The sequence below is a fragment of the Crotalus tigris genome, unplaced genomic scaffold (assembly GCF_016545835.1).
Source record: "Crotalus tigris isolate CLP2741 ecotype Arizona unplaced genomic scaffold, ASM1654583v1 scf7180000023700.154260, whole genome shotgun sequence".
In the NCBI taxonomy this organism is placed as follows: Eukaryota; Metazoa; Chordata; class Lepidosauria; order Squamata; family Viperidae; genus Crotalus; species Crotalus tigris.
In genome coordinates, this window is record NW_024100127.1 from 16,966 (window position 1) to 35,193 (window position 18,228).

The 18,228-nt window shown below is 45.8% G+C and overlaps 1 long non-coding RNA gene across 1 annotated transcript; it reads right to left on the reverse strand.

The window, feature by feature from the left end:
* Positions 1–1,628: 1,628 nt before the first annotated feature.
* LOC120297787 lies at positions 1,629–17,041 on the reverse strand. Its single transcript, XR_005553886.1, has 4 exons — positions 16,912–17,041; positions 15,032–15,135; positions 14,685–14,799; positions 1,629–1,939 (listed from the first exon to the last, which is right to left on the reverse strand). It is a non-coding gene; the product is annotated as an uncharacterized LOC120297787 (long non-coding RNA).
* Between the last annotated feature and the right edge of the window lie 1,187 nt (positions 17,042–18,228).

Genomic DNA, 18,228 nt, shown 5'->3' on the forward strand with positions numbered 1-18,228 from the left:
AAAAGGAGCACATGAAATTGGAAGGGATCGTAAGGAACGCTTTCTCCAGGATGGGAATAGAATTTCCTGTATCTCTACAAGGCTGTGATAAGATTCCATGCAAACATTAGCCAGGAAATGTTTTTGTTGTAGATTTTTTGTTCTTTTACAAATAACTCAAGGTGACAAAAATATCCACCGCATCTTCCTTCTCCTATTTTCCCCACAACAACAACCCTGTGAGGTTGTTTGGGCTGAGGCAGAGAGAGAGAGAGTGACTGCTCTCCTACTTCCTAGCCTGGTGCTTTAGCCATTCTCAGTGTTAAAGCACCAGTGGGATTTCCTTGTGTGTTTGTTTCTCTGTATAAATTTCTGTCTGCATGAAACAAAATGCCAGTTTTAAAAACCTGTTGAAGTATACAGAAGTTTTGAGATCTTACATTTCTGCCTTTAAATAGCTTAAATTTCTTTTTGTAGTAAGTGCGAATTGTGGACATGCCATCCTCCACCATTTATTCTGGTCCCTGTGAATGTTCTGATAAGTCAAGAAAATAGAGAGATTTCTCTTTCTTTTCTGCCATTTATTTTTCATTTTTTGAGGTTTTTTTTATTTTCCTTTTTCTCTTTGCTTTATCCTTTTCCAGTCTCCAAGCCCTTTCCTCTGGATGTTATAAGATTTCCCATGACTGTTTCTGTCTCTTGTCTGTTTGATGCAGTCAGGGACACAGGGAGGAAGAGGTGGAAGAAGGGGGGACTCAACACAAGGCTTCTGCACACACACACACACACACACACACACACACACACACACCCTTTTCTTAAGGTTTTCTTTTTACAATCTTTCCATCCACACATCACATCCAGCCCTTTGCACTTGCACCAAGACAGTCAAATCCCTTTGAAGACTTCCCAAGGAAGATCTCAGCCTTTCTGGCAGTTACAACAAAAGCTCACGAAAGGGGCGAAGACGGAAGCTGCTCCTGCAATATCCTCCCTCCCTTCCTTCTTTCCTCCCACTGCCATTCCTTTAGTGACCCCTCAAAGTCACAACACTGAAAAAAGTGACTTATGGCCATTTTTCACACTTACAATCGTTGCAGCATCCCCATTGTCACTTGATCAAACTTCGGAGGCTTAGCAGTTCCAGTATCCTGGGATCATGTGATCCCCTTTGGCGACCTTCTGGCAAGCAAAATCTGCAACCGCACAGTGATTCAATTAACAGCTGAAGCAAAAAAGGTCGTAAAATGGAGCAAAACTCATTTGCTTAGCAATGCAAATTTTGGGCTCAGTTGTGCTGTAAGTCAAGGACTATCCGTATTATTGAACTTCATAGAGACCCCCCCCCACCATCCAGGGGACGGATCCTGTTTGGCTCTTAGTCACAGCAGTCGAATTGTGCTGCCATTGTGGAAACATTATCAATCCCCCCAAAAGTCTCATTTCCAATGTGGGGAGAATGGGAATGGCTGCAAAAAATGTGGAAATAATATTTACAGAAAGCTCTGCAGGTATTCTTTCTTTTATTTGTCATTTCCAGGAGAAGAAATATAATAAAAAAATGAAGCTCCCAACTTTATTCATAAAGTTTTGCTAGCTAAAAAATTTATTTTGTGAGAAGATATAGAGGTGCAATTTATTGTAATTTATCTAATGGATACATAAATAATGATTTGCAGCAAGGACAATCTCACTCTTGGTGTTTGAAAATCTGCGATATTGATTAGAAATTGATGCGACAAACTTGGAAAGGAGAAACATAACAATCATTTCAAGGAGGAGGATGGGGGGGCAAAATTCTGCTGGTCCTGATGCCTCCCAGCACCCTTTGAACTGTTCCCTTCTCCTTCACGGCTGGGAAGAGCTGCTGGGCTGGAAGCAACGAGAGGAGGAGGAGGAGGGGAGGTGGGCAAAATGGTGGTGGGGTCCTTGGTGAAGACCCTGAAGGAAGACCAAGAGCCTGTGGGGAGAATTCATAAATCTTACAACTGTGTTAGAAATATTGTACAGGGAATCAACTGACCCGGTCTCCACAAAGTTCTGATTAACAGCCTCCAAACTTCTTTAAACTTACACAAACATAAAAATTAATTAAATACTTATTTCAAGTGGTAAACACACACAAGCAAGCACGCAAAACTCAATTAACAAAATGTAAGCATAATTACAGTTCAAACAAGGAGACTCAATCCACATTACTTGATTTAACCCACCCCTTCTCTGAGGTTCGCACGTACACACACTCACAGCCCTCAAGGGTCACACGCACTCCCAGGAGAAGCCCCCCTGCAAAAGAATCGCTCTGCACCCCATTTCTCTGCAGCTGCCCCCGTAGGCAAACCCCCTTTCTTGGGGGGATAAATAATTCTCCTTTCCTCACAGTTGCCTGGATGTCATTTTTATTTATTCTTGCACAACACTGACTTGAGTTGGAACCCAAAATTGTTCTTCTGACACATTAGATCTTTATATATATATATGTTTATATATATATAAACATATATATATATATATATATAAACATATATATATATGTTTTCTGAGGTTTTCGCGGGTATTTGTATGTAGGTCTTTGGTTGTTCGGGTTTTCTCCCGCGTAAAATTGGAAGTGTCTTGGCGGCGTTTCGACGAAGTCCCATTCGTCATCTTCAGGCTGGTGTTTTCAGCTTCTTGCTTTGAGCAGCAATGTGTGGTCTTAGCTGTTTCTTCCTTTTAACTGCCAGAACACAGCCAAGCTCCCACCCAATCTGTTCATACCCCCACTGGCAGTTAAAGCAAGCTCAAAGACACTTCCAATTTTACGCGGGAGAAAACCCAAACAACCAAAGACCTATATACAAATACCCGCGAAAACCTCAGAAAACAAATATATATATACCGTATTTTCCGGCGTATAAGACGACTTTCTAAGACACAAAAACCTTCTTAAAAGTTGGGGGTCGTCTTATACGCCGAGTCGTCTTATACGCCGGAAAATACGGGTATTCTATTTTATTCCTTTACACATGTGGTTTGGTATATTACTCATCAAGTTTTCTCTCCCCCCCCCCCAACTCAAAAAGAGTCCTTGTGACATGGTTCCAAAAGAAAGCAGATTTTCAAAGAATTTAGAGGCTTTTTCCTCTAAAAAAAACTTTTATTATTCTGCATAGCTTCGGCACTAACAAAGTTAAGCCAGAAACTGAATCCTCCCTCCCCCAAGCATCTGTAACAAAGCATAACTCACTCCTTCATTTTACAGTCATCAATCACATTCTCCAATTAATGTGAAGTGTGAGGTGCCCCTCCCGTTGCAGCTGAGCTGACCTTGGCCACACTGTGCCCAGACTCTGTTATGGGTAACTTGCATACTTTCCCATCCCTTAAACTACTGCTATGTGCTTTAACTCTAGAAATGCTGTACGGCTAAATAAAACAGGTTTGCTTCTTCCTCTATGGCAAGCAAGAACATCCGATGTTAGCAGTCTTGACATCCGGCCCTCCTTACAAAAAGGACAACCATGGAATATAAACATAAGTATAGGTTAAGGGTTATTTTTCTTTCCCTGTGGCTACTTTGAAAGGCGTGTAGCCGGTGCTGCTGTGCACGGAATCATTGTACGCCACCTCCACAAAAGGGAGGAGATCAGTCCAGTTGACAGTATTTCCACTACTTTCAGGTAGGTCTACTATAAAGTCCATAGCTATTTCTTCCCAGGGTTGAGAAGGGTCCGCCACGGGTTGCAGTAGCCCAGGAGTTTTCCCCGGGATTCTTTTCATTGTGGCACATACGGTACAACTTTTTACATAGTTTTCCACATCATTTTTCAGCCCCGGCCACCAGAATTGCCGGCGGGTGAGGTGTAGGGTTTTCAAATATCCAAAGTGTCCAGCTTGCTTTACATCGTGGCTGTGTTTGAGAGCATTAAGACGGAGCACTTCTGGCAAATATAACTTCCCCCCTTTGTAAGCCAAGCCATCTCTGCATGTTAGGGACGCTTGATTATCTTTGAACCATTGGTCAGTGAGGAGCTCTCGTTTTATTTTCTTCACTCCAGGGTCATCAGGATTGGGGACCCTGCGAGGGGTAAGTTGAGCAACAGTTTGTGAATTGAGAATAATTGCCTCGTTAACCTGCTCTCGTTCGCTTTTGTACTGGGGTAACCGGGATAGCGCATCACATTCTTTTTCATTGAACATCTCCGCCAGGTCCAAGTATTCTTTGGGGATGACTGGTTCACCTGGAGTCAGTGAGGCGGCCATGTGCGCTCGCTCATTGGGTGGCTTAAGATGCCCAGTAACATCTGTTGAATCAATGGGGGGATCAGGCCCTCTAGGTAGTCTCACAATTCTCATTCCTTTCTCCCATCAGATAAACGGCTTCCATTTGTCCAACCAGGCTAGTCCTAGGATCACCGCCTCGGTCATTTTTGGAGCCACCAGGAAGCGAATAAACTCCCAGTGTGCACCTATCTCTAGGCGTAAGAGTTCAGTTACCTGTGTAATAAGAGTCCCTCCCATCAGGGAGCCGTCGGCTTGCTCAAATCTCATCGGTTTGGAAAGCTGTTTTGCCCTTATGCCCATTTTCATGGCAAACGCCTGACTAATAATGCAGCGGGTACATCCCGAATCAATTAGTATGTTTAAGTCTGTTTGTGCCCCAGACTTAGGGATTATAAGTTTGGCGGGCAGTGAAAAAGGCAGGATTTGTTGACTCACCATTGGGTCGTTTTCTCCTTCATCGTCGCTATCAAAGAAGGGAAGAGCAGGGGCAGGTCCACCTGGAGTCTTGGCATCCTCCTGTGTGTGGGGTATAACCTGGGCAACTGGTTTTTGCGTGAGTCGATTGGATTTTTCTCTCGTTAGCTGCTGAGCAGGTTTCTTTTGCATTGCCGGTCCTGGCTTGCTCTGCAGTAGAGGGTAGGGGACTGGACAGGTGGCCGCTCGATGTCCTCCTTGTCCACACCGGAAACACTCGAAGGAAGGGCGTGCAGGTGACCTGGGGGTCTCAGCCCTTGCAGTAGTTGAAGGCTTTCGTGGGGGTGATTGCTGTCCGGGTGACTCTGGTTGCTGTTCGGGTTCCTGTGGGGGAGGCTTTTTGTAGCGAGAGAGCTTAACATCTAGCTTCACGGCTGTCTGGTACCACTCCTGAAGCCGATCAGGTATTTCTCGATAGATGCAAGCCTGGGAGAGGTGATCATCTAATCCCTCGATGAAGTGATGGATGAGGGACTGCTCAGGCCACCCCTCTATTCGACCTGCCATCTTGCGGAACTCTCGCACGTACTCTAGGGCAGGCCTCCCTGCTTGTTTTATCTTGTGAATTTGTCCTGCTGCTTTGAGGCCGATGGATGGGTCTTCAAATCGTTCTCTCAGTCCTAAGAGAAAGAGATGGGGATCTTCCAATTCAGGGGCTTGCTCGCTATATAGATTGTTCAGCCATTCAGATGCTTCTCCCTCCAGGTTGGCCGCAATGACGTCAACCATGGCCCCTGGTTCTGGATAGAGATAGGCCCAGCGATTTAAATGAGAACGCACTTGGTTGAGGAAAAAAATCAGCTTCTCTGGGTCCCCATCGAACGTTGCTCTGAAGGGTGGTGCGAATGCAGGCTGCTGTGGACCCCACCCGGGTTGCTGTTGGCCCCATCCGGCCTGTCGATCCCATTGCTGCTGGGCTCCCTGCTGTTGACGTGGTGCCCCCAGTTGCTGTTGGCCCCACCCAGCCTGTCGATCCCATTGCTGCTGGGCTCTCTGCTGTTGACGTGATGCCCCCAGTTGCTGTTGGCCCCATTGCTGCGGGGCTCTCTGCTGTCGACGTGGTGCCCCCAGTTGCTGTTGGCCCCACCCTGCCTGCTGGGCAGTGGGGGCTGGGGGTGCCCCCTGCTGCTGCAGGCCTCCCAATGGTGGTTGTGCAAGCGGGGGTAGTAGCAGCCCTCCTTGCTGTTGGGCTGCAGGGGGTGGTGATGCCCTCTGCTGCTGTAGGCCCCTCAATGGCTGCTGGACATGTTGGGCCTCCCTCATCTGCAAGCTCACTGGCTGTAGCTCCCCTGGCTTTGGCACCAGCCCGAGCTGTTGCAAGGCCTCTATTATTTGGTGTAGGCTTGGAGACGGCTGATCACTTATCTGTGGAATTTGCTCAATTTCACCTTGCAGCAGGGGCCCCAGGCTGGAATCTCCTCTCTGTGTGGGGCTAGAGGCTCTGGCAGGGGTCCCCAGGGGTTGAAAAGCCAATTGATCTGCAAGGAAGGGTCTGGGGGCCTCTCTCAATGGGAGTTGCTCTTCACTCTGCACTTCTAATTCTTCAAATCTTTCTGCTAGGTATTCTAATGACCCACTGCAAGCTGCAGGTGGGTATTTCCACTCACCCGAGTCTTCAGCAATAGATGGCCGGGCAGCTCTCCATTGTTGGGAGGAAGGTGATATGTAGATCTCCCTTCGCTGTGACTCACGCTCATCTGCTGGCAAGGCTGTGTGAAAACTTCCAGAGCCTTTGCTTGGCTTGTCCCAGTCTGACGACCAAATCAGCTCTCCTGATAGTTTTGGCCTTGCTCCCAGCTGTGGAGTTTGCCAGAGTTTCTTCTCCACTGTCTGGGTAGCTGGCCCCTCCCTTCCTGGAGAAGCTGCTGCTGCTGTTCCTCCTGGAGAAGCTGCGGCTGGGGGGGTGCCGGCCTCAGGCACTTTTTTCTCTTCCATGGCGAGATCTTCCCCAAATCTTTGTCTGCTATCCCCGTTAGCTTAGGGATAGTGACTGGGGTAAGGGACCCCTAGATGAATTTAAAAGTTTGTGGTTTCTGGCTTGATGACATGGTTCCGAAAGAAAGCAGATTTTCAAAGAATTTAGAGGCTTTTTCCTCTAAAAAAAACTTTTATTATTCTGCATAGCTTCGGCACTAACAAAGTTAAGCCAGAAACTGAATCCTCCCTCCCCCAAGCATCTGTAACAAAGCATAACTCACTCCTTCATTTTACCGTCATCAATCACATTCTCCAATTAATGTGAAGTGTGAGGTGCCCCTCCCGTTGCAGCTGAGCTGACCTTGGCCACACTGTGCCCAGACTCTGTTATGGGTAACTTGCATACTTTCCCATCCCTTAAACTACTGCTATGTGGTTTAACTCTAGAAATGCTGTACGGCTAAATAAAACAGGTTTGCTTCTTCCTCTATGGCAAGCAAGAACATCCGATGTTAGCAGTCTTGACACCTTGATTGGTAGAGTGGCAGTGGGAAGAGCAATTAAACTCTAAGCTGTTTGTTTCAGCAATCCGTCCCCGCGGCTCACCTCTAGCAGGCGTGTGGTTTGCAGCTGCTTTTTGCTAACTTGAAGTCACAGGCTGATAAATGCCTGGGGGTCTCAATCTGTCTCCTCGCTGCTTCGCACTTTCTGAGCTGGAGATCAGGGTGGGAGGGAAGGATTGGAGGGAGAGGGAGGAGGGAAAGGAGGGTTTGTGTGTGTGTGTGTGTGTGTGTGTGTGTGTGCGCGCGCGCGCGCTTCTCCTCGCTGCTTTCTGAGCTGGGAAGGACTGGAGGAAGAGGGAAAGGAGGCCACGCCCACGCACGCACACACACACACACACACACACACGCTTTGCATTTTCCGAGCTGGAAATCGGGGTGGGAAGGGAGGATTGGAGGGAGAAAGGAGGCGTGCGTGCGTGCGTGCTTACTGGAAATCAATAGCCATTTTTACAGTACTGCACAAAAATTACTTTTTCCTTATCTCACTCCTTAATTTTCATTAATGTGCCATGAATAGCCAATGCAGATATGCATGCTACAGCAGGTGAATCATTTGTACAGAAATCAGCAAGGTTTAAATAAGTTAAAAATTACAACAAGCAACTACTGAAATATCTGTCAGCGCGTCCTCTTCGGTGCCCAGAAAAGAGCCGACAAACAGGAACGAATGACAAGCGAATGGCCTTTAATCCATACAGCAACAAAGTTAGCACTGGGAGTGAGTTGCTCCCAGTGCTTTACATAGGCTCCCACTTGCTGTTCCCACCCCCCCACCCGGCAAACCAGCATCCAGCCTGTGGTGAATAAAAGCAATTAGCAGAGGCGTCACCCCCCCCCTCCGCTTGACGTGCCATTCTCTCCATGGCATTCCAGGAAACAGAGTAAGGCAAGTTCCTCTTTCCCTTGCTGTCTCTCATTGTGCTCCCTGCCCCTAAGTGTCTCTGGCAGTCTGGTGTGCACGCGCACACACACACACACACACTTCTCCTCGCTGCTTTGCACTTTCTGAGCTGGAAATCAGGGTGGGGGGGAAGGATTGGAGGGAGAGGGAAGAGGGAAAGGAGGCGAGTGTGTGTGTGTGTGTGTGCGCGCGCACGCTTCTCCTCGCTGCTTTCTGAGCTGGGAAGGATTGGAGGGAAGAGGGAAAGGAGGCATGTGTGTGTGTGCTCCTATCATCATCAGTTCAGTTTGGTTGACAGCTTAGAAAACAAACAGCATGGCAGCTCCCATGGTTTTATTGTCTTATCCTTCCTTTCAGCTTTAGAGTGAATTAGGAAAAGTTTAATCCACTTGCACTGTTTTATGTTTATATGTTTGATGACAGCCTTATGTTTATAAATGACAGTTTTTCTGCTAAGTACCTGCATGTCATAAGCATTTGAATTAAAATTACCATATTGAAATCAAATCTGATGTTTTTTAATTTTTATTTGGTGTGCGTTGGAAGAGGGGTAGTCTTATACGGTGAGTAAAGCCCAAACTCTATATTTTAACTGGAAAAGTTGGGGGTCGTCTTATACGCCCAGTCGTCTTATACGCCGGAAAATACGGTATATATATTCTTTTTTTCTCTTACGTACCAAAATTAAATATAAAATTCTGGAAGAGAAATTCAGGATTGCTATCTAGAAGTTTGTCAGAATCCAATTATATTTCATCTTTAATTATCAAATATAGAAACTCCCAATTCTGCCTTCTCTGGATTCTGCCATAAGAGGGAGAGAAGGGGGAGAACAAAGGGGCTTTATGGCCCTCACTTCCTTCAGTATACTGCTAAAGAGCTGAATGCTGAATGTGTGTTTATTGTAACCTCAAAGCGTTAGCACCAAAGAACATCACCATAACAAAGAAGGGTATTTGCCTTTCATGTAGTTATCTGAAGTCTCCATCCAGACGGAAGAAAGAAAAAAGGGGGTGGAATTGTGATACCTGAAACTATCACTGGAAGGGGGGTTGATTGGGTGGGACTACTGGGGAACCCCTTAAAACCTTGAATGGGAGGGCTTGGACCCCAAGTCCTGTCTAGCATGCCTGCAACCACTTCTTCTTAATAAAGGATTCCTGTTGGAAGAATTATTCCAAGAGTTCTGTCTTCTTAAGATGCAAAGTGGGGTGGGTCCTTACATTAGACAGGACTTGCAAAATTAATCCACCTGGAAGGGAGACCCTTGCTGGGGGATTTTGCAAAAATTTACCATGTCAGACAATGGAGCAAGAGAGGGGGAAAAGTCCCTGGACAGAGAGCCGCTGACCCAGTTGGAACCTTGCCAGATGTTGGGATCCGAGAGGTCAGATTCCTCGGGAGAAAAACTGGTGGAGACACGGGACCACAAGCCTCGCTGGTCAATGGGCGTTGGAAAGAAAAGTGAGTGGGGAAAGGAATCAAGAAAGGTGACCCTGAGACGGGGGACCAAGCAACCACAATGGAAGCAGGAGATGGAGAAATCCCTGCACGCAAGTGAAGAGGGAAGAAGCTGGGCACCGTACTCAGATTGGATCCTAGAGAAAGCTATTGACCTGATGAAGAGAACTCTCAGCTTCCTAGGAGAGGAGAATATTGAGCCCTACGGCCGCCCCAGCTCCTGGAGCCGCAAAGGGAGAGACACCGAGGGGGACGTGGAACCTGCAACCCCAGGGACATCTACTGATCCAGGAGCCCCCACCCCCTACCGGACCACAGATGGCAATCTGGATGGAAGACACTACCACCCACAACGGAGGCACCGATCTATTCCAAGACGTCCACCGTTGGAGGTGAAATTCAAAGGGGAGCCAACACGCTTGGGGGTTTTCCTAACCCAAGTCCTCAGCTACATGGAGGAATACGGGCAGGACATTCCCAGCGACAAAGCCCGCATCCGGATCGTGCAATCTGCCCTGGATGGACGGCTGCAGATTGGGTGGTGAACTTGCATGACTCCAATGCCCCAGAACTCAGTAACTTCAACCGTTTCATGTCCTCTTTGAGAAGACGATTTGAAGACCCCCTGGCTGATCGCAAAGCCCGTGAAAGGATAAAAACGATGAGGCAAGGCAAACGCCCAGTGGCTGAGTATACACAAGAATTCCGGGCCATTGCCAGCAAACTGAATTGGCCAGAAGACATCCTCCTTGGCCATTTCAAAGACGGACTAAACTATGATCTATATGATGCTTGCCTGCCCTGAGGGGACCCAGATCAACTTGAGGAATGGTACGTCTTGGCAGAGGAAGCAGAGATCGACATATTGAAGAGGCACCGCCGAGGAAAACAATGGAGCCGCCCCCCGCCTGAGCTGACACACCTACCGGTGAAATCATCGGCTACAGCCAAGAAGCAAATGGGGTGTTTCAAGTGCGGAAGAGAAGGGCATCGAGCTGTAGAATGCCGCTCAAAGGCCCCCCAGAACAACCCAGACAGATCCCCAGTCAACAAACCCGGAAAGTCTTCAGCTAAGCCAAAAGAAGCGGCCATGAAAATGATGGAAATTGCAGAACCCCCCACCTCTGCTCACCAAGGGGAAAGAACTCCAGCCTACACCACAGGGCCGGTGGATGCCTCAGATGACAACTCGGAGGGCGAACCCCTGGTAAGTGGATGCATCACACCCATCTTCAAAACAGTGACTATATTAATACCCCCCCCAATGCCCGAAGCTGTGAAGGTGAAAGCCTTAATAGACTCTGGCTGCACCCGCTGCCTCATTAGCCCAACACTAGTGGGGAATCTGGGCATCCCATCCAGGAGACTGGAACAACCAATCTCATTTGGCCAGCTAGATGGATCCATAGCAGGGGGGGTGCCAGCTACCCTAGCCACTCTGCCAATACACCTCTCCCTGGGCAACCATGAAGAGGACATAACGTTTGTGGTGACCCCAGGTATGGAATGCCCAATGATTCTAGGGATGGAATGGTTGAAAAAATGGAACCCCTGGGTAAATTGGAGGATGACAGAAATCAAATTCTTAAAACCCCAAGGGAGCCTACCAGAATCAAGAATAGAAAAAGCATCCATAGGAGAGGAAAAAAGATTAACAGAAATACCAGAGGAATATAGAGACCTTGCTGAAGTCTTCAGTGAGGAGAGGGCAAATGAGCTTCCCCCCCACCGACCCACAGACTGTACCATTGAATTCAAGCCTGGGGCAAAACTCCCGAAGCCCAGATTATACTCCATGAGCCCAAAGGAGAAGGAGGAAATGGAAAGATTTATAAAAAAAAACCTAGAGAGAGGTTTCATTGAGCCAGCCAAGCCTAAAGTGGCTGCCGCGGTCCTTTTTAGAGAGAAGAAGGATGGCTCTTTACGTTTATGCGTGGATTATAGGGCTCTGAATACAATCAGTGAAAGCAACCTATACCCTCTGCCCCTCATGAAAGACATGCTGTCACACCTATCGAAAGGGAAAATTTTTTCTAAACTAGACCTAAGGGAAGCTTACTATCGCGTAAGAATTAAGGAAGGGGACGAATGGAAGACTGGATTTAACTGCCCCATGGGGTGCTATCAATTCAAAGTCTTGCCATTTGGATTACAAGGGGGCCCTGCAGTCTTTATGCAATTAATCAATGATGTTCTAAGGGAGCACCTGTTTAAGGGGGTCCTTGTTTACTTGGACGACATTCTTATCTTTACTGAAACAAAAGAAGAACACGTCAAACTTGTCAGAGCGGCTTTAAAGAAGCTGCGAGCCGCTCACCTATATGCCAAACTGTCAAAATGCGAAATCCACCAGGAAAGGATAGACTACCTAGGCTATCGACTATCCCCACAGGGCATTGAAATGGACCCAGAGAAAGTCAAAGCAGTATTAGATTTGGCACCACCCCGCACAAGAAAGCAACTACAAAGTTTCCTGGGCTTTGCAAACTTTTACCGCCAATTCATCCCCTCATTTGCCCAGATAGCCTTGCCCCTCACTAACTTACTAAAAACGAAGGGAACATCCTCAGTAAAACCTAGCCAGCCACTAACATGGACAATGGAGTGCCAAGCAGCGTTTGAGAGACTAAAGAGACTTTTTTCTGCCGAACCAGTACTAAGGCACCCAGACATGGACAAGCCCTTCGTAATACAGGCAGATGCAAGTGATGTGGCAGTGGGGGCTGTGCTATTACAAGAAAATGATGATGCAGTATTGCAAGCCTGTGCATATACATCCAAGAAACTCACGGAAACAGAACAGTGCTGGCCCGTATGGGAGAAGGAGGCTTATGGGATACGTTGGGCATTACTCATGTGGCGACAGTTCCTGGAAGGCAACAAAATCCCCTTCCAGGTGTGGACCGATCACAAAAATTTAGAAGCCCTGAAAACGTCCAGGAAACTTCCAAACAAGCCCGCTGGTCCCAGCATTTTCACCAGTTCCAATTTAAGCTCAAACATTTACCAGGAAGAAAGAACTTCCTGGCAGATGCATCATCTCGCATGCCTCAATATAACAGCGCACGAACCACAGACTCTAGACCAATAATGGCAGAGTCACAACTGGCAGCACCAGTAACCACAAGAACCCAAGCGAAATTAAAACCACAACTGGACAGCCAAACTGGAATTGAATTCAGAAAAAGTTTGGAAACAGATGAATGGTTCCAGAAAAACAAAAATGTGTTCACAATGAGAGACGGGTTGCCTTGGGTAGGGGAAAAGTTATATATACCAACAACTCAAAGAGTAACTTTCATGCACCTTTGCCATGACACAAAATCAGCAGGGCATTTTGGATTTGTAAAAACTTTACATTTAATTAAACGGCAATTTTGGTGGCCATCCATGAAAAAGGACATTGAAAGTTATATAGCCAGTTGTCCAAAATGTGCCACGGCAAAGAGGTTGCAAGGGAAAGTGCCAGGACTATTGCAAACAGTGGCAAGTCCCTCAGCCCCCTGGAGAGAAATAGCCATGGATTTTATAGTGGAATTGCCAGAAAGCAATGGGAATACTGTGGTCTGGACGATCACGGACTTGTTTTCCAAACAGGTGCATTTTATCCCTTGCCAAAAGATTCCCACTGCAAAAGCCTTAGCAAAACTTTTCATCCAACACATTTACAGATTGCATGGGGCACCCCAACGCATCATCTCTGACAGGGGGGTGCAATTTACGTCTGCATTTTGGAAGGAATTTTTATCCCTCTTAGGAACCACTCAGGGACTGACATCTAGCCACCACCCTCAAGGAAATGGGGGGGCTGAAAAAATGAATTCCGTACTTAAGCAATATTTAAGATGTTTTCTTAGTTTCCAGCAGACCGAGTGGGCGGACTTACTCCCTTTTGCAGAAGTTGCCTACAATAATGCAGTCCACTCCAGCACAGGTTACACTCCTTTTCAAATAGCCACCGGTCAAAGTTTCAACCCCATGCCAGAATTAACCCCAAACGAACCAACGATCCCTTCGCTGAAAGAATGGATGGAGAAACTACAAAACACCTGGCCAATAGTCAGAAAAGCACTAGATGAAGCTAGGCAGGCATACAAAACACAAGCCGATAAAAAAAGGGTTGAGCCTACACCATTCATTATAGGAGAAATGGTGTACTTATCTACAAAATACCTAAAGTCCCTACAGCCCTGTAAAAAACTTGGACCAAAATATATAGGACCTTTTCCAATTAAAAGAATCATAAATCCAGTAACAGTAGAATTAGAATTACCCAAAAATCTCAGGCAAATACACCCAATTTTTCATTGCAGCTTGCTGAAAAGAGAGCATCAGTCACCTCTACGGCCAAAAATCCCCCCCCACCACCTCCACTCATGGTGGAGGGTGAACAACACTTCGAAATAAAGGAAATCCTTGATTCTAGGAGATATCATGGAGCAACTCAGTACCTAGTTGCCTGGAAACACCTCCCTCCCTCACAAAACGAGTGGGTCCATAAACGTCATGTCAGAGCCCCGAAGCTATTGAAGAAGTTTCACACAGAGTATCCTAACAAGCCTGACTAAATTTTATACTTGTGTTTTCTTTCAGGTGGATCTCTCTTATTTTTAAGAGGGGCCGGATGTCAGAATCCAATTATATTTCATCTTTAATTATCAAATATAGAAACTCCCAATTCTGCCTTCTCTGGATTCTGCCATAAGAGGGAGAGAAGGGGGAGAACAAAGGGGCTTTATGGCCCTCACTTCCTTCAGTATACTGCTAAGGAGCTGAATGCTGAATGTGTGTTTATTGTAACCTCAAAGCGTTAGCACCAAAGAACATCACCATAACAAAGAAGGGTATTTGCCTTTCATGTAGTTATCTGAAGTCTCCATCCAGACGGAAGAAAGAAAAAAAGGGGTGGAATTGTGATACCTGAAACTATCACTGGAAGGGGGGTTGATTGGGTGGGACTACTGGGGAACCCCTTAAAACCTTGAATGGGAGGGCTTGGACCCCAAGTCCTGTCTAGCATGCCTGCAACCATTTCTTCTTAATAAAGGATTCCTGTTGGAAGAATTATTCCAAGAGTTCTGTCTTCTTAAGATGCAAAGTGGGGTGGGTCCTTACAAAGTTCTTACCTGCTCTGTCTTTCTTCAAACTCTTTTTCTGCAATTGGTCCTTTTTCACCAAACGCTCCTTGTTCTTCAATCGGAGCTCGTCTTTTTCCGACAGCAGCCTTGAGATTTCTGTTGTCTTCCCAAAAATTATGGAGAAGAGAGAAAAATAAGCCTCCTTAGTTTTTTTATTCACATCGCCAAGTGTCACTACAGCCTTAATTATTTTTATAGTCCATTATATTTTGTTTTTTCCTAATCACATTTAGATATCTAAAAAAGTATCTTATTTATGTCTGGCCTCAGGGCTCCAATCAATCCATTTGAATCTGAAAGAAAAAAGTCAAGATTACTATCTAAATATTTCTCACCTTTTAAATTCTTCTTTCATATTGTTATTTCCTCTCAGGACTTCCGCCTTCTCCCCATCTTATTTTTGAACCCTGCAACTCAGATCTTGATTCTGCTTGACTTTCTATAAATGAGGAAGAACAGAGCAGGAAATTTCATGAAATATAAATTACGCCCTGCCTCTTCTTGATGTGTCGTAAGATCTTTTGAATGCCTGAGAATTTGGCAGTTGTGTCAAGGAGAGAGTTTAAAAACAATCAAAATCATAAGAATTATTAAAATATGCCACTAAGGACACTGAAAAGTTCAGCTTCTGTAAATACCTTCTGCCCCTATGAACTACTTCATTACCCTCATTATTTAGATCCTTCTTGTCATACGCACATAAACAAAGACACCTCAGGTTTATCAAACCAGATTTATTTCCTCGGTCACTTTCCTGATGGTTAGCCAGGTGGCATCAAAGAATTATCAGTCGGAGCTGAGATCAGATCAACTGAATATACTCCTTTTTCATAAATTTGCTGAATACTACTAAAATGGTAGTATTTAATTAAAGAATTATTGAATTACTGAATTTGTGTAGCAACACATGTTAAATCAGTGACTTTGGGGGGCAAACAACTATAAAAAAATAAAATGAATTGTGAATCAGAGATTTGCTTGATAATTTTCCTTCATTAAGAAGAATTTCTTCACGGTGATATATTTCATGGTCATGAGAGGACTTACGTAACTTTGTTTTCCATAAAATAATTTCTCTGTGATGTCAGCAGAGAGAAAGAGGCTGTTAGGCTAAACTTCCTTTTTAGGAAAAGAATCTGGGATATAGATATACAAATAAGTGCATATTTATATCCATGTCAGTATTTCCATACACATGTGCAACCCCAATTAACTGCTGTAGATGCTCCACAGGGCAATAAAGGTTATTCATTCTGAGGTAGAAAATGATCATTTTAGTTAAATTGTTTAAGAAATGTAAAACACAGTGGTTCACACAACATGAACCATCTCAATTTTATTTCAATGTATTGGTATTAAACCTGGCTGAGGAATCTAGATAAGGTGGCAATGAAGAAGCCAACCAAGAATTAGATGAATTCATATATTTAGTGATAATTGCCATTATTTAATAGAAATTACATTTTTGCTGTCTTAAGCTTGTGGTAGAAACAGCTGCCCAAGAGATCTAGGGGGGTCCTCTCTCCCACCATGAGTAAACCAGACTTCCTGGTCTGGGGAGAGAGAAGCTAAAGCGGGGACGGGGGCGTTTGGGGCGCCCAGACTCTGCGCAAGAAGTCAGCCCACTCTCCGAATGTTTTGAGAATTTTTAGTTTTAGTGTTTTGAATCACTGTCAGTAAGTTTGTCTCTTTAAAATATGGCATTTTGTCAATGTTCCAGGAAGAGCAAGGAAGGCCTCCTCCTATGACATCTGCAAAGAAGGCTGGAGATCTGTTGAGGTATATAATATATAGCTGCAGTCAGTATACAAGACATTAACAATGAAAATAAACACGACTCCTTTGGGTTAGTCTATTTTTATTTCCTGGCAGATTAAATCAAAGTCCCTCCTTAACATTCTAAACTGGGTATGACGTCTTTTAAAGAAATGTGTGGCCCCTCCCCCAGTATTTTTGTTACTTGTCCTTGCTGAGGGATGTACCGGACGGGCATCCCCTTTTGTGGGGCACCTGCTCTGCCTTTGGGGAGAAGAAGCAGTGTCTGGACCTGTGCCAGCCTTAGTGCCGTGTCCAGAGCCTTTCAGGTGCTGCTGCCAGGGATTAGACCTATCCGGCCGTATGGCACCTACTGCTAATGTGACGGGCAGCCCCTTTCCCAACATCCTCCCTGTCTGTGACTATGAAGTCGCTTTCCCCCTATCACATATGGCCACACCTGTGGGACAGCCACGCGTTCTGCTTCTTGTGCATGCACAAATTTGGCAGAAGAGCCCCAGTGTCGAGCTTGTGGTGGAAACAGCTGCCCGAGAGGTCTATCAGGTCCCCACCTCCCAGCACAAACTCCTGAAGAATGGAGGCAAAAGGCAGGTCAGACAAATTCAAATTCCCAGCATTTTCACCAGTTCCAATTAACGCGTTTGAGTGACTAAAAGACTTTTTTTTGCCGAACCAGTACTAAGACACCCAGACATGGACAAGCCCTTCATAATACAGGCAAATGCAAGTGATGTGGTAGTGGGGGCTGTGCTATTACAAGAAAACAATGAAGGGGTATTGCAACCCTGTGCATATACATCCAAGAAACTCATGGAAACAGAACAGCGCTGGCCCGCATGGGAGAAGGAGGCATATGGGATACGTTGGGCATTACTCACATGGCGACAGTTCCTGGAAGGTAACAAAATCCCCTTCCAGTTATGGACTGATCACAAAAATTTGGAAGCCCTGAAAACGCCCAGGAAACTCAATCCCAAACAAGCCCGCTGGTCCCAGCATTTTCACCAGTTCCAATTTAAGCTCAAACATTTACCAGGGAGAAAGAACTTCCTGGCAGATGCATCATCTCGCATGCCCCAATATAACAGTGCACGAGCCACAGACGCTAAACTAATGATGGCAGAGTCACAACTGGCAGCACCAGTAACCACCAGAGCCCAAGCTAAATTAAAACCACAACTGGACAGCCAAACTGGAATTGAATTCAGAAAAAGTTTGGAAACAGACAAATGGTTCCAGGAAAACAAAAATGTGTGCACAATGAGAGACGGGTTGCCTTGGGTAGGCGAAAAGTTATATACACCAACAACCCAACGAGTCACTTTCATGCAGCTTTGCCATAACACAAAACCAACAGGGCATTTTGGATTTGTAAAAACATTACACTTAATTAAACGGTTGTCCATATCACACGGGCTTGATAAAATGGATTTTTTTTCCAAAATGTAAGGCAAACTTTGACATTCTGGGGGCCAATTTTTTTCCCCAGTGGGTGGGAGTGATCAACTCCACTGCATCTCCAATGCAGACTGACACTGGATCTCATCCCTCTGATCTCTGTTTTGCCGTAGCTACCCACGATCCTCACGGAAATTTACCACTATCTCCCCAACATCAGTGGACCCTGAAGTCTGTGTGTCACCTGGCCTCAAAACAGACAATTTTCGGTATTGCTCACCCATTTCCCCCCAAACCGCATCCACCCTCTAACCTCTTCTCTCACTTCCCTCTTTCCCTCTTCTTCCTCACTCTCCCC